This window comes from Apus apus, chromosome 7 (assembly GCF_020740795.1).
Source record: "Apus apus isolate bApuApu2 chromosome 7, bApuApu2.pri.cur, whole genome shotgun sequence".
NCBI classification, from domain to species: domain Eukaryota; kingdom Metazoa; phylum Chordata; class Aves; order Apodiformes; family Apodidae; genus Apus; species Apus apus.
In genome coordinates this window covers 178,312-202,916 of record NC_067288.1, presented here as the reverse complement: position 1 = coordinate 202,916, position 24,605 = coordinate 178,312, and positions in this window count along the sequence as shown.

Here is a 24,605-nt window from a genome sequence, read left to right as displayed (position 1 = left end):
ACTTCACAGCTATCACTTGATGATAAAAATCTCTTGACTTCTTTTTTATCTCTAGAACTAGCCCATCTGTTTTCTGTCGATATGTGTTACAGGTACATCAGTTGATCAGCCTCCTGTGCTCTGTTTTTGCAAGGTACCTAAGCACACCTACCAGTGCTCAGGTAGTTAGGTATGCAGTATAAAATAATTTCTCTTTAAATCAGCACCTGGTAAGATTATATAAATTGCCCTCTTTATTAAAAACAACCAACATGACTAAACTAATCTTCATTAAGGTAGTTTCTGAAACTAGTATAATAACTTGGTACAATATAGCAGGTTGAAGGAGAGGATCCTCTGCCTCTGCTCAGCTCTCATGAGACCCCACCTGAAGTTCTAGGTCCAGTTCTGGAGGCCCCAGCACAAGAAGGATATGGAGCTGTTGGAGAGAGACCAGAGAAGGTGACAAAGATGATCCATGGAGCAGCCCTGCCCTGGAGACAGGCTGGGAGAGTTGGGGTGTCCAGCCTGGAGAAGAGAAGGCTCCAGCGAGACCTTAGAGCACCTTCCAGTGCCTGAAGGGGCTCCAGGAAAGCTGGGGAGGGACTTGGGACAAGGGCAGGAGTGATGGAATGAGGGGGAATGGATTAAAACTGGAAGAGGGAAATTTAGGTGGGATATTAAGAGGAAATTAGTCCCTATGAGGGTGGTGAGAGCCTGGCCCAGGTTGCCCAGGGAAGCTGTGGCTGCCCCATCCCTGGCAGTGTTGAAGGGCAGGTTGGATGGGGCTTGGAGCAACCTGGGCTGGTGGGAGGTGTCCCTGCCCATGCAGGGGGGTTGGAGGTGCAGATCCTCCAGGCGCAGCAGCATCCCGAACCTTGCTTCTGTCACCTCCTTTCCGCTTCCCGCTCCCTTCCTGCGCAAACCGCCGGGGCCGCTCCCGTCCCGAGGGGCTCGGTCAGCGCGGCCGCTCCTCAGGAGCCGCCTCCTCCCCTCCGAGGATGGGGCTTGGGCACCCTTGTACTCCCTGAGCCGATTTTCACACAATCAAAGAATAGTTCGAGTTGGAAGGGACCTCTAGAAATCATCTAGTCCACCCCTTCCCCCCCAAGCAGGATCGCCTGTAGCACATTTCACAGGACTGCACCCAGGTGGGTTTTGAATGTCTCCGGAGAAGGGGCCTCCACACCCTCCCTGGGCAGCCTGTCCAAGGGCTCTGTCACCCTCACTGTAAAGAAGTTTCTCCTCATGTTGTAACTTGTGCACATTGCCCCTCGTCCTGTCACTGGGAACTATGAGCCTGGCTCTGTTCTCCCTGCACCCACCTTTAGATACTTACAGGCATCAATAAGGTCTCCCCTCAGCCTTCACTTCTCCAGGCTGACCAGTCCCAGCTCCCTCAGCCTTTTCTCATTAGTGAGATGCTCCAATCCCCCAGTCATCTTTGTTGCCCTCCCCTGGACTTCTTCCAGCAGTTCCCGGTCTCTCTTGAACAGGGGAGCCCAGAACTGGACCCAGTTCTCCAGCCATGGCCTCAACAGGGCAGAGTAGAAGGGGAGAACAACCTCTTTCCACCTACTGGCCATGTTCTTCCTTATGCACCCCAGGATTCCATTGGTCTTGACCACAAGGGCACGTTGCTTATGTAATGTCATATGGTACAGAATATCCCTGTGGTCACCTTGGGTCAACTGCCCTGGTTATGTCCCCTCTCAGCCTTTTGTCCACCTCCAGCCTACTGGGCTTTGTGGGAGGATGTGGAGGGACAGCCTTGATGCTGTTGGAGCACTGTGGCCTCCTAAAAAGGATTCTCATTATCTTGCTCTGATTTGATTGGCAATAAATTACTGGACTCTGGAGGAGAATGGATTGGAACAAGCCTCAGCATTTCTACTGGTATGTAACTTAGTTTATTGTTTTCCTTGTATAAATGTGAGGATGGAGGAATTTCTCCATCCTTTCAAGATCCTTCAGTTGGATCAGCCTCTCCTCTGAGTGTCGTATCATCTGTAAACCTGCTAAGAGTGCCCTCTGCCTCAAAGGTAATTATCAAAGTCATTAGACAGTAATAGACTCACTATCAAGCCCTGAGACACACTTACGACTGGCCTCCAGCTGCAGTTTGTGCTCACTAAGCTTCATGTCCTAAACTAGTTCTTCCTTATTTATGAGATCCACCTGAGGAATTTCATTCATTGACTCTTTGATCACTTGTTCCAGGAAGTTGCACCAATGCACTCCAGAAACCTGAATGGCCTGTGGTGCACCACCCCAGCAGGTATTCATAGAATCATAGAATGGTTTGAGTTGGAAGGGACCTTAAATCTCATCCAGTTCCAAGCCCTTGCTATGGACACCTCCCACCAGACCAGATTGCTCAGAGCTCCATCCAAACTGTCCTTGAACACTTCCATGGAGGGGGCAGCCACAACCTCCCTGGGCAACCTGTGCCAGTGTCTCATCACCCTCATAGTGAAGAATTTATTTCTAGTGTCTGACCTAAGTCTTCTCCTCCTCCACTGGAATCTCTCCAGGAGCAACTTGTGCTCATTACCCCTTGCCTGTTCCATGGGACTCCTTGTAAATAGAGTCTCCATCTTCTTGGGAGCCACCTTTTAAGTACTGGAAAATGGTATGAAGATATGTGAGGTATCCCACTGTGTCTCTTTACCTGTGTTTGATACCAACAGGCTGCTCAGGAAGGTAAAACACACCTGATTTTGCAAGAGGACGTGCAGTGTTCTGAGGAGAACAGAACTTGGTACCATGGTGGACCCATAAGAGCAAAATACAAAAAAGTATATAAAAAATTTGGGTTGAAAGTAAGAGGAAAGGAAAAGGTGATGAAAAATCTGAAATTAAGACAGCCACTGAATTGCCTGAGCTATCAAAGTCTGAATAAAGTCATATTATTGGAGATAAGGCTCAGGGCTTGCAAACCAGTGCAGAAATTATTCTCTGTTGTTATCTCAGTGCTGTGGTTAATGATACTAATTTTAAAAGCTAAATTCAGCAATAGAACAAAATGCTGTGTTTGAAACATGGATGAAAAATCATCAAAATGAAGAAAAGAACACCACAATTTTTCAGATACTATATTGCAGGCAAGGAAAATGTCCCATAATTGGATGTATTATTGAAGACATATTCAAGATGGAGCATAACAAGAGCTTGTCATATTAAAATGTTCTTTGCTTATTTTTAGAAATGAGATTTGAAAACCTGGAAATGCCCAATTTCTCATCTGTCAGGCTGGAAAAAACGCTATTGAGGAGGCAGCAAAAGTTTGCTTCCATAATGGAGTCATTCCATGACCTCTTGAGAGAATAAACTAACTTGCTTCAGGAAAACAATTGTCTTCCATTAAAGACAGTATAAAAGAATACATCCCCAGATTTAAGGGTAATTTATTCACTGACCATTAAAATTGCAATTAGTTGTGTACAAGTGTCCTATAGAAAAATAAGAAAATAGATAAAATGACTTTTTTTTCATCTTTCCTTCAATTTAGGACTGTTGTTTTATTGAAACAACTCTATTTATCCACAGTTCCAATTTAAAACCTCCTATGTAACCTGTCCCAAAAAATCCATGTATCTTGTCTAATCCATTAGGGTGGGTTTTTTTCCCTGTTATGTTTACTGGGAATGTTTGAACAATTAAATATACTGAGTATATTTGCCCAGGGAGGTTGTGGCTGCCCCATCCCTGGAAGTGTTCAAGGGCAGGTTGGGTGGGGCTTGGAGCAACCTGGTCTAGTGGGAGGTGTCCCTGCCCATGAAGAGGGTCTGAACTAGATGATCTTTAAGGTCCCTTCCGACCCAGACCAGTCTGGGATTCTCTGATGATGATTCTATAGATTTAACCACAATTGAAACAAACAAACAAACAAACAAACAAAAGTATTGCAGCAAAAAGAGCTTGAAGTCAGAATATTGAAAGAAAATGTGGCCATGCACCATATACAGATGTAGAAATGGAAGCTTTTCCTTCAAGTAATTAAATATTTAATTCTTCAGGCTCAATGAAGAGCAGGCCTCAGTGCTTCTGAAAACATTGGTAGCAGTTTCAAGCATGAGGCCATGTGTTTGATCTTGATAATGTTGAAGAACCCCCCAGCTACCACACATGCCGCCAACAGTGTGTCTCCTAGTTGCAGAACATCTGATGAAGATACAGAGAACTTGCCTAGTTCTGATTGTGCTGAGGCTACATGATGGAGAACAGGCACTGAAGCACAGAGCATGGAGTGGCACTTCACTGAGCCATCCCATGTGCCCAGAGTAGGAATCAGGGCAGAAATATTAGCTGACAGGATCCAGGGCACAGAACTCTGGGTTAAAGAAGGAGCAAATAGCAGTAAAAGCTTGAAATAATATTTTTAATGCTGATTGAAAACTTCCATGGTTTTGAACCAGACTCAACCAAAACTGGCTGGGCAGGACATGTCCATTAGAAGTTGTGAAGACTTGTCACTGATGGAGATGAATAATTCTTGAAGATAGCAATTACCTCTTGTGAGATCCTGTGACTCAAACTAGGGCAAAGTTCTTCTGCTTCTGGTAGGATAAATACAGGATAATGAGGACAACATTTGGCTTACTTCAGTGTAATTATACACTTGCTGATCTCTAAAAGTATATTCTACTTTCTTCTTGTTTTTTTTAAGTTTCCAGGTGCATCATGAGGAACACTGCACTGAAAACACTGAATCATCCCTCATTATCCAAGAAGCGCTAGCAGAACTAAAGAGAATAATGCTCTTCATTAATAGGATGTAAGTATTCTTCTGCAGTTCATTCCATCCTGCTTTGCCAGAGAAAACAAAGTCTGTGCTGCCAGAATAGCCAAAAATTTTCTCTAGCTCTAAAAAAGAAGTGTTTCCAGTGTCTAGTAGAAGCACAAAAAAGAATAAAACTTTTGCTAATTGCAGCTTCTTCTCCATAAAATTCATGTTGCCAGCCACTTAATTTTCCTGTGATTAGGTAGACCAGTGGTAATGTGGTTTAATAAAACTAAATAGAAATTGATGTAGTAGTTAATAGTTTGTATCAAATTAGAGCTGCAGTGAAGCATTCAAGCCTTAAAAAGGCAACTTAATTTCTTGCTAGTGTTGTCCAGTGACAAACTACAGCATGAAGTTACTAAATAACTCTTCAAAGAAAACTCCCTAATGTTGTAAATTCCTTACCCCTAACAGATGAAGGATTAGAAGCAGATTTCTGCTGGCTTTAGGGACAAAAACACTGTCATTTTCTGTCCTCTGTCCAGTTCTAGAGTGGCTTGGTGGCACCTGGCAGCATCAGTGGCTATTCATGAAGCTGTGCTGGAAAAACTTCAAAGCATCCTTGGCTGTGGATCAGTCCATGGCACAAGAAGGTACAGCCCTGAAAAGACTGGAGCTCATAGATCACGCCACACTGGAGCAGATAGACTCCAAAGGGTGACCATGGTCCATGGATATATCCACAGAGCAGGGGCAAGGGGAGAAACACCAGTGGTGATAGACAGTTTGTCTAGAGACAAATGAGGGAGAACTCTGTTTGCTTTCCCCAAACAGGGAAGAGGAAAGTAAGAATAAAACCAAGAAAACTGGTGGATTGAGATACAATTTGGTAAGTGAAGTGGACTAAGAATACTTAACTTTTATCCGCTTATTCCTATATGGGGTCTAAAAATCTGTGTTTGAGGAAAGATAGTTTGAACTTGGCTAAACTATGTATTTTGGAAAAGCATCTTTTTACAAATTCATCTCTTAATTGTTTCAGGGGCTTGTCACAGTTATTTATTGACTAGGTCAGCCTTAAGTTATTTTTAAACATGGACCCTTTAAAGCCTAATAATTTAGGAAGGTATTTCCGTCTCCTGTAACTCCTGCCCAAACCTTATTGTAGCAGTAGTGGTATTTACCACCATTAGCTAGTCAAGCATTACCAGTTATTCTACTAGCTTTCAAAGAATAACATCATTTTAGAGCAGCTGTGTCAGAGTGAAGCAAGGCTGGCTGCTTCCTAAAGGTTGAGGAGCAGTTGCTGGGAAGGTTGGACCCTCAAGCAAGACAAGAAGGGCAGAGTTGAGGATAGTAGCCAGGTTCAACCAAAAGTCTGGGTCACTAGGGTGGTTTGAAGCAGGTCAGATGTCAAACTGGGATGTCAACCTGCAGGTTATGGTCAGGATCAGGTCCATTAAACAGAGTCAGAGAACACCTGGTGATTGTTGGGCACATGATACATGCCCAAGCTCAAGTTCATAGAATCACAGGATGGTTTGGTTGGAAGGGACCTTAAAGATCATCTAGATCCAACCCCCTGGCATGGGCCGGGACACTTCCCATTAGACAAGGTTACTCAGGGCCCCACCCAACTTGCCCTTGAACGCTTAATTCTCTTCACTCACTAGAAGATATGAGTGCCAAGATTTGCAGGCTGACACAAACATTCCTTCAAAATTTGCCACAAAATAACCTGTGGCATTTCTAAAAAGAAATATGGCAAGGTTTTGAAAGGCAATGTTTAAGAGAATCGCTGTAAATATTTGTAGATGCTATAACCTAGCTTTAAAAACAATATTACTAAGCAGTTAATTTCTTACCTCTTGCCTTTAACTTCACGGAATCATGGAATTGTTGGAGTTGAAAGGGATCTCTAGGGATTATCCAGTCCAACCCTCTGCTAAAGCAGGATTCCTTAGATCACATCCCACAGGACAGCATCCAGGCAGATCTTGAACATCTCCAGACAAGGGGCCTCCACACCCTCCCTGGGCAGCCTGTCTCAGGGCTCTGCCACCCTCACCATCAACAAGTTTTTCCTCTTATTCTAATGGCACTTCCCATGTTCCAGCTTGCCCCTCGTCCTGTCATTGAGAACTACTGAGCAGAGTCTGGCTCCATCCTCCTTGCACCCACCTTTAGATACTTACAGGCATCAATAAGGTCTCCCCTCAGCCTTCTCTTCTCCAGGCTGACCAGTCCCAGCTCCCTCAGCCTTTCTTCATAAGTGAGATGCTCCAATCCCCCAGTCATCTTTGTTGCCCTCCCCTGGACTTTCTCCAGCAGTTTCCTGTCTCTTGAACAGGGGAGCCCAGAACTGGACCCAGTTCTCCAGCTGAGGCTTCAGCAGGGCAAAGTAGAGGGGGAGAATAACCGCTTTCTACCTACTGGCCATGTTCTTCCTTATGCACTCCAGGATTCCATTGGTCTTCTTGGCAGCAAGGGCACTTTGCTAGCTCATGGATCATTTACTATCTACCAGGACTCCCAGATCCTTTTCCTCAGGACTGCTTTCCAGCAGGTCCATCCCTAACCCCTCTTGGTGCGTGGGGTTCTTCCTCTCCAGGTGCAGGACCCTACACTTGCCCATGTTGAACCTCATGAGGTTCCTCTCTGCTCACCTCTCCAGCATATCCAGGTCATGCTGGATGGCAGCACTGTCCTCTGGAGTGTCACCACCCCTTCCACTTTGGTGTCATCAGTGAACTTGCTGAGGATACACTCTGTCCTCTCATCCAGGTCATTGATGAATATGTTGAACAAGACCTGGCCGAGTACTGACCCCTGGGAGACAGCACTGGTTACAGACCTCCAGCTCGACCCTGCTCCATTAATCACCACTCTCTGAGCTCTGTCACACACCAGCTCTCCATCCACCTCACTGTCCACTCATCTAGCCCACACTCCCACCGTTTCCTAAAGAGGATGTTATGGGAGACAGTGTCAAAAGCCTTGCTGAAATCAAGGTGGATGACATCTGCTGCTCTCCTCTCATCCAGCCAATCAGTTACGTCATCACAGAAGGCTGGCAGATTGTTCAAGCCTGATTTAACCTTGGTAAATCCCTGCTGACCACTCCCAATAACTTCCTCAATGTGTATAGAGATGACATTTAGATAAGATAGACATTAAAAATATGCTTGGGCTGGTGTGTTAAACATTACCTTCTGTTTTCATCCTTATTTCAGGCCCAAGGAAAAAAGAAAAAGCATTCTTATGTAAAAAGTGATCAATGCCTGCAATACCTCTGGTTTGTTCCTGTGAAAATATATCTTCCCAATTAGATCACTTCTTATCATCACCTGCTCTTCAGTACTCCTACATATGGCTCTTCCCTAATTAACCTTGGATACAATGATCCTTCATACCATAAAATGATTAAGGAATATTTCCATAGCCTCATTCTCAATTCCTCTTTCTTGTTGAAAATTCAAGCAAGATCTGGATTTGGGAGCCTTCTTTTTTAAAGGCTACCTCGATTCTCAGTGTGTAGCACACCAGCTTCCTTTCCCATTCATTTGAATTTATCTGTCCACAAAATCTTTTCCTAGTTGCTTTGCAAAGACTAGTTCACCTCGGTTGAAGCATTTGGTAAATTCTCTTTCTCTTCTTGACTTTAAAAGTACATCTTCCTTGCTTTTCAGCCATGTATTTCTTACTGTGTACTGTTTACTCCTAACATGATTTGAAACCTTCAGGCCACCAGATGACTGCAGGACTTCCTACTCAGCCCTGGCTCACCTTCCTATCCATGACTAATAGTGTTGGAAGTTCATAGAATCATAACATAGACTGGTGAATGTTGGAAGGGACCTTACAGATCATCAGGTTCCAACCCTCCTGATATGAGCAGGGACAGCTCCCACCAGACCAGGCTGCACATGCCTCATCCAACCTGGCCTTGAACACCTCCAGGGAGGAGGCTTCCACAACCTCCCTGGGCAACCTATTCCAGCCCCTTCCTACCCTCATGGTGAAGAAATTCTTCCTGATGTCTAACCTAAATCTCTCCTCTTTCAGCTCAAAACCGTTACCCCTTGTCCTATCACTGCCCTCTCTGATGAAAAGTCCATCCCCAGCTTTCCTGTAGCCCCTGCTCTAAGGTCTCTCTCCCTGGAGCCTTCTCTTCTCCAAGCTGAACACCCACAACTCCCTCAGCCTGTTTTCATAGCAGAGCTGATACAGACCTTGGATCATCTTTGTGGCCCTTCTCTGTACCCTCTGCAACAGCTCCATGTCTCTCCTGTGCTGAGGACTCCAGAACTAGACACAATTCTCCAGGTGGTGTCTCACAAGAGCAGAGCAGAGGGACAGAATCCCCTCCCTGGCCCTGGTGGCCACACTTCTTGTGATGCAGCCCAGGATACAATTGGCTCTCTGGGCTCCAGCCCTCACTGGTGGCTCGTGTTGAGCTTCTCATCTCCTCCCACCCCCAAGTCCTTCTCCTCAGGGCTGCTCTCCAGCCATTCTCCCCCCAGCCTGGATTTGTGCCTGGGGTTGCACTGACCCAGGTGCAGGACCTTGCACTTGGCCTTGTTGAACTTCATGAGGTTGGCACTGGCCCACCTCTCCAGCCTGTCAAGGTCCCTCTGGATGGCTTCCCTTCCCTCTAGGGTGTCAGCTACTCCACACAGCTTGGTATGGTCAGCAAACTTACTTGTAACAGCTATGGGCTACATGGTTGACTGAGCTGTTGGTACATTTTTGATGCCAACTCCAAGGTGTTACCAGAATATGATTGCCTAATGAATACCTAAATTTCTTGAAATGTGAACTATACACGTGGCCTCCAAGCTGAGACCTGCTTTGGGAGTTTATAGGAATTTCTAGAAGAGATACTATTGTTCTGCCGGTCTGTGGTGTGAGCGGCTGGCACTACTTGTAGTTGTTGTCCAACAAAGCTACTGTGCTCCACAGGTTTTCCGTAACAGATAAGGCCTAGAGGGCTTGGAAGACCCAAGCATGGAAATAATTAACAATTTCTTCCTTAGCTAAAATTGTTAATATGGTGAGTGGCCATCATGTGCCACCAAGCCAGTCTAGCACCCCCCCCTCCAGAACTGGACAGGGGAGAGAAAGTAGCAGGAAAAATGCAGCTTCCTCTCTCTCACTACTGGTAGCTCAGACAAATAAAGCCAGTTTGTTCCATATCCATCCCTTATGGATTCACCTGGAAATAGGAAGAGTCAAGGAAGCTTGGTTATCTGTCCACATTAAGTGGACACAATAGATCTGCCTCTCAAAGACCATTTCCATCCCTATTTTTGATCTGAGAGTCTAAGAGTAATTTGTGCATGAAAACAACACTATTGCAATGCAGCTTTTGGCAGAAAATACTTGTGGTTTTCCCTGGTAATTGGTTTCACTCTCAATTACTATGTTTTCTTTTTGGTTGCAACAGGAAGTCCTTAGATCTTGATGAGTCACTCGTGTTGTCTTAGAATCAGCCTTGAGGATAAATTAAAATTAATGAAATAAAAATAATACTAGCAAGACTTATCACAGATCTAAAAACAGGTAACAAGGAAACAGATACATATTAGAATCATGGAATGGTTTGTGTTGGAAGGGACCTTAAAGGTCATCTAGATCCAACCCCCCTGCATGGCCAGGACACCTCCCACCAGACCAGGCTGCTCCAAGCCCCATCCAACCTGCCCTTGAACACTTCCAGGGATGGGGCAGCCACAGCTTCTCTGGGCAACCTGTTCCAGTATCTCACCACCCTCACAGTGAAGAATTTCTTCCTGATGTCTCACCTGAATTTTCAACTACATCTTCTCTCTTCCAGTTTAAAATCTGTATCTTGCAGCAGGTATTATTGGAAGGGGTTGGAAAAAGCCTTTGAGGTAGCTACTAATTTGGAATGCTTTTATTTCAGCAGGTTGCCTACCACATCAAGTCAACCTTTGAACTGTTTCTTCCTCTGTGAACTTCCTGTCTCAAATGGCAGTATCTCAAGGAATCTTCAAAAATAAGTAGGGTTTCCTTGCCCAGTGACATACATCAAACAAAACAAGAAAAAAGACAGTAAAATAATGTACTGAGGCAAAGTTGAGCACTGAAAGATGTGCAGTAGATTGAGATGAGATCTTTGGAAGAAATTCTTTAGTGTGAGGGTGATGAGACACTGGAACAGGTTGCTTAAAGAAGCTGTGGCTGCCCCATCCCTGGAAATGTTGAAGGGCAGGTTGGATGGGGCTTGGAGCAACCTGGTCTGGTGGGAGGTGTCCCTGCCCATGCAGGGGTTGGAACTAGATAGTCTTTGAGGTCTAAAGTGTCTTTAACACAAAGGAAAGATATAGACACTAGGTAGTTTATCCATTTTATCCACACATAATTTGAAGTTTAAGTATCATTGGAAATGGACTCACAATCCCTTGATTCGGCTATTAAGACTTTAATTAGACTAATGACAGAGCCTTGCTTTTGCATAGAAAGTCTAGAGGCTGACTAGGGAATTCAGGACAATTATTCTTCAGTTTGCACAAAACCAAGTGAAGAATTTCCCTTCCAGTGATATCTAGATCATAATTAGAAATTCAATTTAAACTTCCCAGTGATATTTACTTGCTAGACTCAAAAGGAAACTGTTGTAAAAAGGCTTTATTATGTCCTGAACTGGAAACCTTTCTCTGCTCCATTCTGCCTTGCAATTCACTGATAATATTCAAAGAGACACTTGACTGTGGGAGTAGCTGCTGTTTTACCATCCAGTTTGTTTTTTTCCTCTCAAGAAAAATACTTTGGAAAATCCAAATGACCTCATCACCTGGGAATTCCATGCTGTCTTTGAGATATGTGAGCAGAATGTCAAGTATTTATTTGGGAGGGATTTTACACATGCCCTCATTAGAACCCTGCTGTTATTGCTAATATTATAATCAAACAAGAGGGAGTTTTAGAAGGAAAAAGTATGATAGTCATGTCAATATTGTCTGGTAACAGATGAATTTAATTTGAAGTTGCAGCAGGTATCGAGGCTTTCACAGTATCTCAGCAATTTATGCACTTAATCTTAAAGCTGTGAAAAAGATGCTTAAACATTTTGCCTTCCTTAAATGCGTTCAATTTTGTCTACCCCAGTGTATTCAAACCTGCAACTTTTCACTTTCTTACAGCCTTATATCAGTCCTGAGAAGGAATGTTTCTTCTCCAGAATAAAGAGACAGAACTTCTATTATTCTTTCTGTCAATCTTCCTGGAGAGCTTGTGGGAAGGAAGGTTCCTAGCACACAAAAATCAGCACAGGTAACCTCAGTCAGGTCTTGAATAATTTTTTTTGCATGGAGGAAACTGTGATTGTTCTAAACCTCCATTGCTTTCCCTCCAAACAATGAGAATGGCAGGACTAATTGTGTACTTCCTTCTTCTTTCCCTTCAGTTTTCCCTTCCTTCTTTATAAAAGTAACTTTGTGTCAGATGGAATATTTTCTCTCTCACACATTATGCTCTGTAAACCTTTAGGTGCTTTCTAAAGATCTAGTTTTTCATGAAGGAAAACTGCAGCAGAGGAAAGGCAGGGAGGGAAAAGGATAGAGGGATAAGTGCAAGAATTCAGTTTTTCCAGCTCCCATGTTCTATTGAGAGAGAAAATACAGATATTCAGGACAGAATTGGCTCTTTTTTTGCTCCCATCTCTTCAACAGTTTGATTTGTTCAGTCCTCCACTTGGTGCTTCTGTGGAGCAAGAGGAGAATCCTGAGGCAAGGATTGTGAGTAGTGTTAATCAGTGTTCTGGACTTTTAGTATTTGAAGGCAGAAATATTGAAGTCTTCTTTTGGCCTTAGCTTCAAAATAAACACTCCAAATACAGAGTTTACCACGAGGTAAACCACAGGAAAAGTGAGAGATACCAAGTGTGTGAACCAACTTAAGTGTGAAATGCCAACATTTAAATCCAGATATTCCTGAGTATGAAGGAAAAATGAAAGATGGACTGATGTTTCCGTCTTAGCAATGGAAAGGGGAAGAACTAGGACCTGGTGGGCAAGATGACCAACTGATTCTTTCTCACATTAAAGGAAAAGGGTCAAAGTCTGATGTCTTAAAAATATTACGATAATTAGCTGGCTCGGTAGGAAGAACTGCTCAGTAATTATGGAGATACTTTATTGACACGCTCTTCTTCCTAATTATCTAAACTTCAACTGTAGAAAAAATGTTGAAAGAAGGGAGAGCAGACTATTTCTCTCCTTATCATGCTAAGGTCACATATTGTGTGGTCCTGATTAAATGTCAGACATTGCAACTGTTAATTGCCTTCCCCATGACTTTTTTTTTACTAAATAGAGAACATTGAAAATGTCTACACTTTGTAATAGACAGACCCTAACAATCTGCAAGAGGGAAATAAACTACTTTAACGGCTCAAATTAAACATTTCTTGCTGAAATTTAGAAAGGTCAGTTGAAATTCTTAGTAGAGGAGGGGAAGAAAGGAACCAAAACCTTCTCTTTTTGCCATCTTTTCTAAAAGAGCAGTTCTGCAGGTTGCCTTCTGCCTTATTTGCGAACAAAATAACCATGTTGGCATTTTGTAAAATTTGACATGGATTGTTATACTAAAAATAAATTATTTTTTCAGAAACAGCTGAAGTAATTTACCAAGCTGCAATAGTAAAGCAGAACAAAAGTGGACCTGAGGTTGAATTTGAATGGATAACTGCCTGTTTTCCAGAACCTTCCTTTCTTTTGAATGTTTGAACAAGTATGAGTAAAAAAAAGGCTCCTTTTATATTCTTAATTTTTTGCTTGTTTTCAATGAAATTCAGATTCCCTGAGCTGGGGAATCCTTCCAGGTTGCACTGATTAGAATGTGAAGTCATTTATCTTCTGCTGCTTCCCATGTTTTCTGTTGTCTTTGCTAATTATCAAAGAAACTTGCAGATAATCACAGCTTGCTCTCTCCTAGCTCACCACTTCATCCTGCAATGCCATCACTGGGGCACGATGCTCTTCATTTCCATGGTAACCATTAAAGCACTGGAAAATCACTGCAGGGAACAGGGAAATAACATGAAAACAAAAGCTTTTGTCAAATATAAATATTTATACCTTTGGGTAACTCTTCGAAAGTAAAAGAGGCAGATTTTTCATAAAAAGCCGGCTATACTTGAGCAATACTTCCACGGAGCAGGACTCCAGCAGGCTTGCATGAAAGCTTAATTAGGCAGCCTGGAAAGGCTCTGCAGAGGGACCTGGACTGGCTGGATTGATGGGCAAAGGTCACTTGTATGAAGTTCAACCAGGGCAAGTGTCAGGTCCTGCACTTGGGTCACAACAAGTCCAGGCAACGATCCAGACCCCAGGGGTAAGAGTAGATGGAAAGTGCCTGGAAGGTTCATCAGAAGAAGAAAATGAGCCAGCATATGCTCAGGTGGCCAAGAAGGCCACCAGCATCCTGTCTTGTATCAGCACCAGTGTGGCCAGCAGGACCAGGGCAGGGATGGTCCCCCTGTGCTGGACACTGCTGAGGGGGCACCTTAAATCCCGGGGTCAGTTCTGGGCCCCTCAGGACAAGAAGAACATGGAGGGGCTGGAGCATGTCCAGAGAAGGACAACAGAGCTGGGGGAGGGGCTGGAGCACAAGTCTTAGGACAAGCAGCTGAGGGAGCTGGGGGTGTTCAGCCTGGAGAAAAGGAGGATGAGCGGAGACCTTCTGGCTCTGCAGCTGCCAAAGTCTGCCATCTCTCGTTGATAAAGAGAAATACCTTTTCATCTCTGCAAAATAATGACAGTTTCCTTAAAATAGAATTTTGGTACCTTTCTTGTGTGTCAGAAACATTGATCCTTGTCAATGGCAAAACTCATTATTATCCTAAATGATCTGCCAAGATGAAATCTTAAAATTAATTTTCAAAATGTGATATAATTTTCTTTTCCTTTTAGTTTAGCAGAAGTTAATTATGCCAGAAAACAAACCCATGGAGAGTCAAAAGGAAAGAATTAGAAAATTTGTCAAGTAATTGAGATTCTTACCAATCTATTTTACAAATATTTCCATTTAATTTTTACAGTGATCTTTTCAGCAGTGATTTTTCAGGATTTTAGGGCGATTTGTTGCCTTATCTGTTTCATTAGAGCCATCAACTCCCTTTGTTTTTTTTTTCATGACTCCGGTGTTAGTGCCAGAGGTTACCTTACTTTCCCATAATAAAACACATTTTATAATAGGAAAGAGGAGATCCACAGTAGGATTAACTCAGGGATAAAAAGCATGACAGCCCTAAAAAATGCCTCAAAATAATATATACAAAGAAGTCTGAGTTCAGAATGAAAACAAAAATGAAAGTAAGTCTGGTGATAATATTGCTCAGAAACTGGGAGCTGGTGCTCCAACCAGTTGTCTTAAAGTTCAACAATTAATTTGCTTTCTATAAACATTGTCTCAGAGCTGCAATTTTTTTTTTTTTTTTTTCTCTCAGGCTTTAGATATCTAGAGTATCTGGGTATAATTTCCTCATGAGCCTAATCCTATTGTGAAAATTACAGTTTCACTTCCAGTCCATTTCATGTCTGAAATTTGTATTTCACAAAAATTCTTCATTGATTGATTAAGAGAGAAAAACATGGGAGAAAAGTACTGGAAACATCCATGCTTGTCTTAATATTCTACTGCAAGTTTTTGAAATCTTGTTTTCAAATTCAAGTACTAAGAAATAGGGTGGAGATTTATTTACCAAGTGTCCATCATAGCTTTCCTGTTTTCATAGAATCACAGAATCATAGAACGGTTTGGGTTGGAAGGGACCTTGAAGATTATCTAGTTCCAACCCCCCACATGGGCAGGGACACCTCCCACTAGACCAAGTTGCTCCAAGTCCCATCCAACCTGCCCTTGAACACTTCCAGGGATGGGGCAGCCACAGCTTCTCTGGGCAACCTGTGCCAGTGTCTCACCACCCTCATAGTGAAGAATTTTTTCCTGATGTCTAATCTAAATCTTTTAGTCTGTGACTTCTTTCCAGGTATCTTCAGAGCTTTGGGAAATGAAGGCATTTGTCTGTCCACCAGAACACCTCAGAACATCTTTTTAACTTACATTCCAGTAGTTGAAAAGTTGCCAGCAGAGAATGATATGATTGTGGAGAAAGGAGCAGTGGGATAGAGACACCAGAAATAAAATCACACTAATGGCAAGAGAACAGAGATCAAGGTGCTATAAAGTCATCTAGAAAGGAGTGAGAATAAGGAAAGAAGAGGTAAATTGGAACATGGCTGTTTGAAGGGCAGAAAAGAGAGACAGTGAAGTAAAACAAAAGCAAAGAGCTTCTGAGGTGAGAGCTACCTAAATGTGCAGAGATCAAGTACTGAACAGTGGAGTGCAAGAGGGACATGTGCTTACAGGAAAAGATCAAGTACTTGAACACAGTGATCTATGAGAGAGAGGCACTCATGGAAATAAATTAGCTCCTGGCACATTGCTATTCAGAAAAAAAAAACACTCCACCAAAAGGATTCTTACAGAATAACTGGAGATTCTTCAAAAAGAATTGGAGTGCCAGAGAACACAGGGATTGTACCATGTGGAGAAAAGTGCTGTAGATGGAAAGAGAACCTTTCTTTGAACAATGTCATGTTTGGAAATACAGAAGAATAATCCCAAACCAACCAATCCACATTCAGAGTTGAGAGATTTGCTTTAATACCCAGTTCTGTGCAGAAGAGGGAGCAGGGGGGTGTTCCACACAGCAAGCTCACCTTCCTGAAACACAAGGGCTACTTTTTTTTTAACACAGAAACACGTAAAATGGTGTTCTCTCTACTTATATTCTATCATGATTGGTTAGTTCCTTCTTTACTTTCATTTCAAGTGACAGTCCTTGAAGAATTCACCCCACGTGGTCAAAGAGTAGGGGTTTTTTTGTTCATAGGGGTCCCTCTAGCCTATGGGGGGTATTTTAGCATGCTAATAGGACATTAATACGCTGATGAGATGCTAATGTGGTAAGTCCAATTAGTGTTTTCTACCTAGTGCTCAAGGCTATAGCTGCTCTCCCACCAAGGGAAGTTGTGAGGGGTACTTCCTTCTGTTGCTCAAGGATAGGTTTTTGACTACTTGGGAAATGTTCTTCCCTAATTCTCACTGTCTTAGTGTTATGTAAACTGGCTTTTGAGAGAAAGTTATCAATACCGCTTTAATTAGATGGTAATCACCATGTTAGGATTGTAAGAATAGTACCTAGAAGCAGTGGGGTCTAAAATGGGCTTTATTGTATTTGTAGCAGTGAACAACGTGGTTTAAATGGTTTAAATTTATCCCCTTTATTGACTCTGAACATTTTTTGTTCAGTGCTTGTTTTTTAACTTGGTTAAACACTTCTAATGAAGTTGCATTCCTACCCAAATGCAATATCATCCCTTGCATTCAGAGTTGTACTCTGTTCAAGGCATTAAACAGCTCATAATATGGGTTGTTTTCCAAAACAGTAATTTATGTCACGGTGATGTCAACAGACTCCAGCCAAAATCTGAACCTCCATTTGGATTGTAAGAGACACTAATTCCAAACATCTCAAAGGGAAAACTGTTTGTTGCAAGAACGTGGTAGATGGCTGAAATGTGGGTTTACTGCATGTTTTGGCATTTCAAAGTGTCCTCAGCTCCCAGGGCTGCCTGTGGAGACCAGTATCAAAATTGGATAACAGATATTAACCATTATATTAACCATTGTAACATTGTATTTCCAGATGAGGAACTGATATGAAGTGATAGAATGGCCAATTGAGTGTCACAGGGTAAATATTTAGACTAGTTGAGATCTGGACACATTCTTAGAAATCCACAAAGGCACTTTCTCTTTAAATATCCCCATTTCAGTTATTAAAATTGCAGCTTGTATTCCAAGGTTAAGGTCTGTGTCTTCCAATGTAAAAATCATCCCTTTTGTTGTGAAATTCAACACAAACACATGCTGAAGGGAAATGGAAAAGCTCTTCAAGCATTCTATTGGTCCATCTAAAAGTTAGTAGCTTAGAAAATTAAGTAAACAGACAGTTTTGGGAACTCAGTCAGATGTAATTTTGGTAGTTCTGTTATTTCCTTGAAAATGTGAAAACAGTAGTTATACGATTCTGGGCTGAGTTTTATTTATTACAGCAATTCTATAAAGAGGAGAACTTGTAGGTAGCCTGGCTGAATAACAACAAAGTATTTCTGCAACTCTAGTTAGATTTGATTTTATTTTATCATATCATCTTGTATTCTTTCCCTCACTCCTGTTCCTCTTCTCTCAGCTCTAGAGAACATAAGCTGTACAATCTATACATTAAAATTCACCTATAATTTTACTCAATACCAAATCACACCCAACTGCCATGAATGCATATTTATTATTCTACATGTTTTCATTACCCTGTTCTACAGTTGAAACAGCGCATGACAACATCTACTGTACATTTTCATGAGGAAAAGCTGCTCAGTGCACACAGCTGGAACCAAATCAGCATAGAAGAATTTAGTGATTCGTTAAAAACACATAATTACTCAGCAATTACTGAACTATTGATTCAGGATAGATAACAGCAAGACACCTGGTGAAATATAGTAACAGAAAGTTCATAGGATCATAGAATGGTTAGGGTTGGAAGGGACCTTGAAAATCATCTAGTTCCAACCCCCCTGCATGGGCAGGGACATGTCCCACTAGACCAGGTTGCTCCAAGCCCCATCCAACCTGCCCTTCAACACTTCCAGGGGTGGGGCAGCCACAGCTTCTTTGAGGAACCTGTTCCAGTGTCTCACCACCCTCATGGTGAAGAATTTCCTCCTCATGTCCAACCTAAGCCTCCCTTCTTCCAGTTTTAATCCATTCTACCTTGTCTTCTCCCTACACGCCCTTGTCAGAAGTCCTTCCCCAGCTTTCTTTTATGCCTCCTTCAGGTACTTAAATGAGCAAGTTTTTATTAGAATGAATCACTTAAGAGTTAGAATATTGTGTGATTTAGGAGGCTGCTTGCTTAGCTTTACTTCTTTAGCAAGAGTAGCTAGATTTGCTCAAGTCTTAGGCCATAAGCTGTAAATTTCCACTGACCATGGACCTTCTTACTCAAAACAGGGCACCCAGAACCAGTGTAAGCAAGAAGATTCAGAGGATTCAAGGCTATAACCATCACCAGCAGCTGCAACTAGACAAGATAAGGGCCTGTCTGAACACACTGAAGGGATCCAACAAGGAACAAGACAACCCCAGACCCAATTATTACTGCTGGACTGAAGCAGTGCGTGAAGGGCAGGTAAGTAGTCTGTAAGGGTATAATTGCACAGGGATCTCTTTGTTCATGTTGGTGCCCCTCTGGAGGCACCCAGCTTGAGCTGACCCTGCCGCTGTTAAATTATCTCTTAAACTATTTAATGAAATCCAATGCCTGAGAGGCTGTTCAGGGAAACCTCAGGTCCAGACTTCGGAGTGAACTAGTGCTGGACACCCAGATGATCTAGATGGTCTTTAAGGTCTCTTCCAACCCAAACCATTCCATGATTCTATGATTCTATGATTATGACAAACATCATTATTCTATTATAAACTACAGAACAGTTCAAAGCAATGATGTTTATGTAAAACTCCAGAAAAAGTACTAATAACCCTAAAATAGGAATAGTTATTAAGCTCTACAAATAATTTGAATGTTAGACTCTACATATTATTTCCTTTCTAACTAGACACAAGTTCTTAATTATTATAGACATTAGGAGGAAATTCTTAACTATGAGGGTTGTGAGACACTGGAACAGGTTGTCTAAGGAAGTTGTGGCTGCCCCATCCCTGGAAATGTTGAAGGGCAGGTTGGATGGGGCTTGGAGCAGCCTAGTCTAGTGGGAGGTGTCCCTGCCCATGCAGGGAGGTTGGAACTAGATGATCTTTAAGGTCCCTTCCAACCCAAACCAGTCTGTGTTTCAGTTTATACTGATTTGAGAAAACACAAGATGCCAAAGAGGAAGAATGCAAGCCACACACAGAATTATAGCTAGGTCTTATTCTGCTCCTCACGTTAAAACTTCCATGGAAAACACACCTGACTAATCCACCTTTGTGGCTGCTTAGGGCAAAACTACAACATAAACAAGGAGAGAGATTTAGCTGCCACATTTGCTGTTTATACCTGTGGTGAAAATGAATGATGGTATAAAGTTGACGGGATTACCATTCTCAGCACGCATTTCTTGCTTCAGACAGTAATGCCTTTTGCTGGGGATAGACAGAGAAGTAGTAATGATAGATTTTGTATGCAGAACTGGAAAAGCTGAATGAGACCTATCAGAGAATGAGAGTCAGTAGCTTATCACATATTAAAAATCAGACCAATGGACTAGAACAGCTTCATTGTGTTTGAGGTACTTGTGACCCCTCAAAGCTTAATGCACCACCAGGCTGAATTTTTAATCATGACTTCTGTGTTCAAAATGCTTACCTGTTCTTTCAGAACATTGTTTTCTGTAGCAAAAGCCTGTCCTTTACCAAAATGAAAGGAGGGATAAAAGCTCTCACTACTTTTCTGCTGCAATAAGTAATCTTATTAACTTTCTCTAATAACTGAGAATGATTATATAACAAAACATGCCGCAGCTGCAGAACTGTCTGCACTTTAAGCTGCTCTATCACTCCCCTCCTCTCTATTAACCTGAGAACTGAAAACTGAGAAAGCAAGCATATCTATTTGTCAACAATATCCATTTATAACTTGTGCAACTGTTGTGATATTCAACCATAAAACATTTTTGGAAGACATATATGTACAAATGTGTCTTTAAAAAAAACAAAAACAACAACACAAAAAAACAAGCCCACAGAATCAAAGAATCCTTCTGGCTGGAAAAGGTCATCAGGTCCAACCTAACACTATCAAGTCCAGTGCTTAAACCATTTTCCTCAGCACCACATCTACTCGTCTTTTAAACACCTCCAGAGACAGTGATTCAGCCTGGGCAGCCTGTTGCCATGTTTGATAACCCTTTCAGTCAAGAGGTTTATTCTAATATCCAATCTAAAACTCCCGTGGAGCAACTTGAGGCCATTTCCTCATCCTATCGCTTGTTGCTAGGGTGAAGAGACCAAACCCCCCCATCTCCGACCTTCTTACAGGGAGTTGTAGAGAGTGAAAAGGTCTCCCCTCATCCTCCTTTTCTCCAGGATAAACACCCCCAGGCCCCCTAGGCCCTTTTGGCCTAAGCTAGTCCAATAATTAAACAATTGCTATATTTGTTCCTAGCTATGGATCAGAAAGAGCTCTCTTATAAACAGGGGACTTCAGGGAATCTCACGAAGTGGCCATATTTCTTTTTAGATTACATGAGAGTGTCATTTGGCCCTGCACAAATTCACCAGCAAAGATTCAGAGGTTAGTTGGGAGATTTACAGGAATCATAATTCAAAAGTCTATAGTCTACAGCACCAGAAGCTGATGGGCTGTGATGAAAAGCTTTTACACTAGTCTGGCTATTGCTTTCTAAATGACTACTTATTAGCAGAGTCGGGTTAAATCCATGCCATTTATCATTGGCATAGCAACTCCTGAGCTCTGGCAAAATTCCTGCACAGCACTTCACAGCACAGCAGCTTGTCTTCAGTTTTCTGCATCTGGCAACAGGTAAAGGACAAAGAGAAATGCTGTAATGCTGATTTGGGGAATAAAAAAAAGTAGTGCCAGTAGTGTGCTGAAGGAACAGGAACTGGCTAAAAGCCTAGTGGCTTGGAGCCCGCTTGGTTCACCTTCCCCAGGATAACTTTGTGACTCACATTATAGGGATGCCACTGTAAAAATACCTTCAGCTTCAGTCTGTTTGTTGTAGACCCTCAGCAGTCTGAGCCCCTCAACAAGCCACTGTTCAGCTAACTACCATCAAAAGGACAGTTGAGCAAATAGGGATCTAGCATGCAGGTGCTAAAAAAATATTTGGCTGGCCTTCCAGAATTCTGACACGAATTTAAGAAGAAATTTTAGCTTAAATACATTGAAAAAACTGGACATGAGGTGGGCCGATTCAACAAGGCCAAGTGCAAGGTTCTGCACCTGAGGCAGGACAATCCCAAGCACAAATACAGATTGGGTTGAGGATGGCTTGAGAACAGCCCTGAGGAGAAGGTCTTGGGGATGTTGGTTGATGAGAAGCTCAACATGAGCCAGCGTCATGCACTGGAGCCCAGAAACCAGCTGTGTCCTGGGCTGCATCAAAACATGTGGACAGCAGGGTCAGGGAGGTGATTCTGCCCCTCTGCTCTGCTTTCATGAGACCCCACCTGGAGAACTGTGTCCAGTTCTGGAGCCCCAGGAAGGAAATGGAGCTGTTGGAGGTAGTCCAGAGGAGGCCACAAAGACAATCAGAAGGCCAGAGCTGCTCTGCTATGAAGACAAGCTGAGAGAGTTGAGGCTATTCAGCCTGGAGAAGAGAAGGCTTCAGGGAGACCTTAGAGCACCTTCCAGTGCCTGAAGGGGCTCCAGGAAAGCTGGGGAGGGACTTTTGACAAGGACATGTAGAAAGAGGACAAAGAATTATGGCTTAAAACTGGCAGAGAGGAGATTCAGTTTAGACATTAGGAAGATATTCTTTAGTGTGAGGGTGGTGAGACCCTGGCCCAGGTTGCCCAGAGAAGTTGTGGCTGCCCCATCCCTGGAAGTGTTGAAGGGCAGGTTGGATGGGGCTTGGAGCAGCCTAGTCTAGTGGGAGGTGTCCCTGCCCATGCAGGGGGGTTGGAACCTGATGACCTTTAAGGTCTTAACACAAACTCAAACCACTCTGTGATTTCAGTCAAAATACTTCATGGCATCACAGAATAGTTGAGGTCCTTTGGAGACCAACTGGTTTACTCCCACCTGCTCAATCAGGGTCACCTAGTACCAGTTACCCAAGGCCACATCTAGATGGTTTTTGACTATCTGTAAGGAGGGAGACTCCCCAAACCTCCCTGGGCAACCTGTTCCAGTGCTCAGTCACCCTCGCAGCACATTACTAAAACCAACACCCAAAGGATGATGACACTTTGAAAACAACCTGTTGCTTCAATTATAGAAAGATTTTTAATATCTTTGCACATCTGTCCAGTAACTCAAAGGCACATCTAGAAATCTAAGCAGCAGGAATGTTAATAGATGAAGGACACCAAGGCTTTATTTTTGAGGGGGAGTGATTTTGGTCTGTGACTTCAAGTTGAGAACTTTGTGTTAGCAGTGGGTTCTTGGGTGGAAATAAGAAGAAAGAGGAGAGAATACATTTAAAGTAAAAGCAGAAACATATTTTTAAGGTAATATGCATATTGAATCTGAATAATTTTAAAGATAAAATCTAAACCTAAGAGCTAATAATAAAAACAGTATAAATGTCTTTGAACTGGACTTTTCTATGAGCACATTAGAAATTAATTTCTCTCAAAATCTGAGTCCTGCATGCTGAGAAAAAGGAAATAAGCTTGTCACTAAGAAAACATGGATTTTCTTTTGAAATAAAAACTCCCTCACTGTTCAATGGATTCTTATGTATTGCAGTTTACTCGTTCATGTCTAAAATGTAATATCATTGTAGAGTAACAGGAACCCATAAGCATTGCCTTATATAATTTCAGCTGGTGTGGCACTGCACCCACTATTATTCCCTTTTCCAGGAACTGACTCTATTTTACAAGACTGAATAGGAAAGGGAACAGGATTCACCCTTTTATCAGCATCCTAGTGGATCAAAACAGCAGGTACAAGGTACTTACCTTCTCTACAGTCACACTGTCAGATACCTGTTTTCAACCAAGAAATCACCTTGAAATTTTTAGTCTGTTCACATTTTAAAAGCAGGACCTTGCCAGAACAAAAATTAACCTCTTTTAGCTTCCATTAATTGAAGCCTTAATCAAAATACTTGCTTTTGGGGCAAACTTATCTTTTCCTGTAGTGACCTGAGCTTCAGTAATCTAAAAAGCCTGATTCCTTAGTACATGGGATGAGGAATTTTCTTTCTCTGTCTTCATAAAGCAGCAATTTTGCAAAGCTGGCTTGTGTATAAATAGCAACTGTAGTTTCAATTAACTGCAAGCCTGTATATTAATAAAAAGGAATCAAAACTTGTCTGGCACTAAGTGATAAGAGAGACCTACTTTCAAGGAAGTAGGACTTTTATGACTTCATTTCAGTACTGGTGCAGTCTGAAGCAGGATAGCAGGTGTCCCCATAACATCACCTAATCAGAGAGCACTGTAGCAAAGGTATTTGAGTCCCAGGCTAATTATAATGAAGATGCCTCATAGTGCTGTCCAAATGGTCAACAAAATGGCTAAAAATCTGAAGGACAGAGGTGGTGAGTAGGTGAAGAGAGCTTCATGAGGTATCCCTGGAAGTGTTCAAGGCCAGGTTGGACGGGGCTTGGAGCAACCTGATCTAGTGGGAGGTGTCCCTGCCCATGCAGGGGGGTTGGAACTAGATGATCTTTAAGGTCCCTTCTAACCCAAACCATGCTATGATCCTGTGATCTGCTGATATGGGTGTCTACTGTGATACAGTTAAGAATATCACAGATTAAAGTTTATAGTTACATTTTATGTAGTTTATCAATGTATTAACTGCAGAGGGAAGGAGAATGCAAAGCCAGAATTCCTTACACTTGTGTCCTGGTTTAAGCCAGGATAAAGCCAGTTTTTCTTTTGCTGATTCCTTTTTTTTCTTTTCAGTGAGCTTTCTTCAACTAGCAACTGCGTGTTCTGCTTGGGAGAGTTTTCTGCTAGATTTTGGAGTTCTGCCTTTAAGCCCATGAAAATTTGTAGGAGTTTGACCCCACACCAACAACCTGAGACATTCAGTTGGCATGATAAGATGTACTTTGCCTGCACATCCCATAGGGTTCATAGAATCATAGGAGCTGGAAGGGCCCTCTGC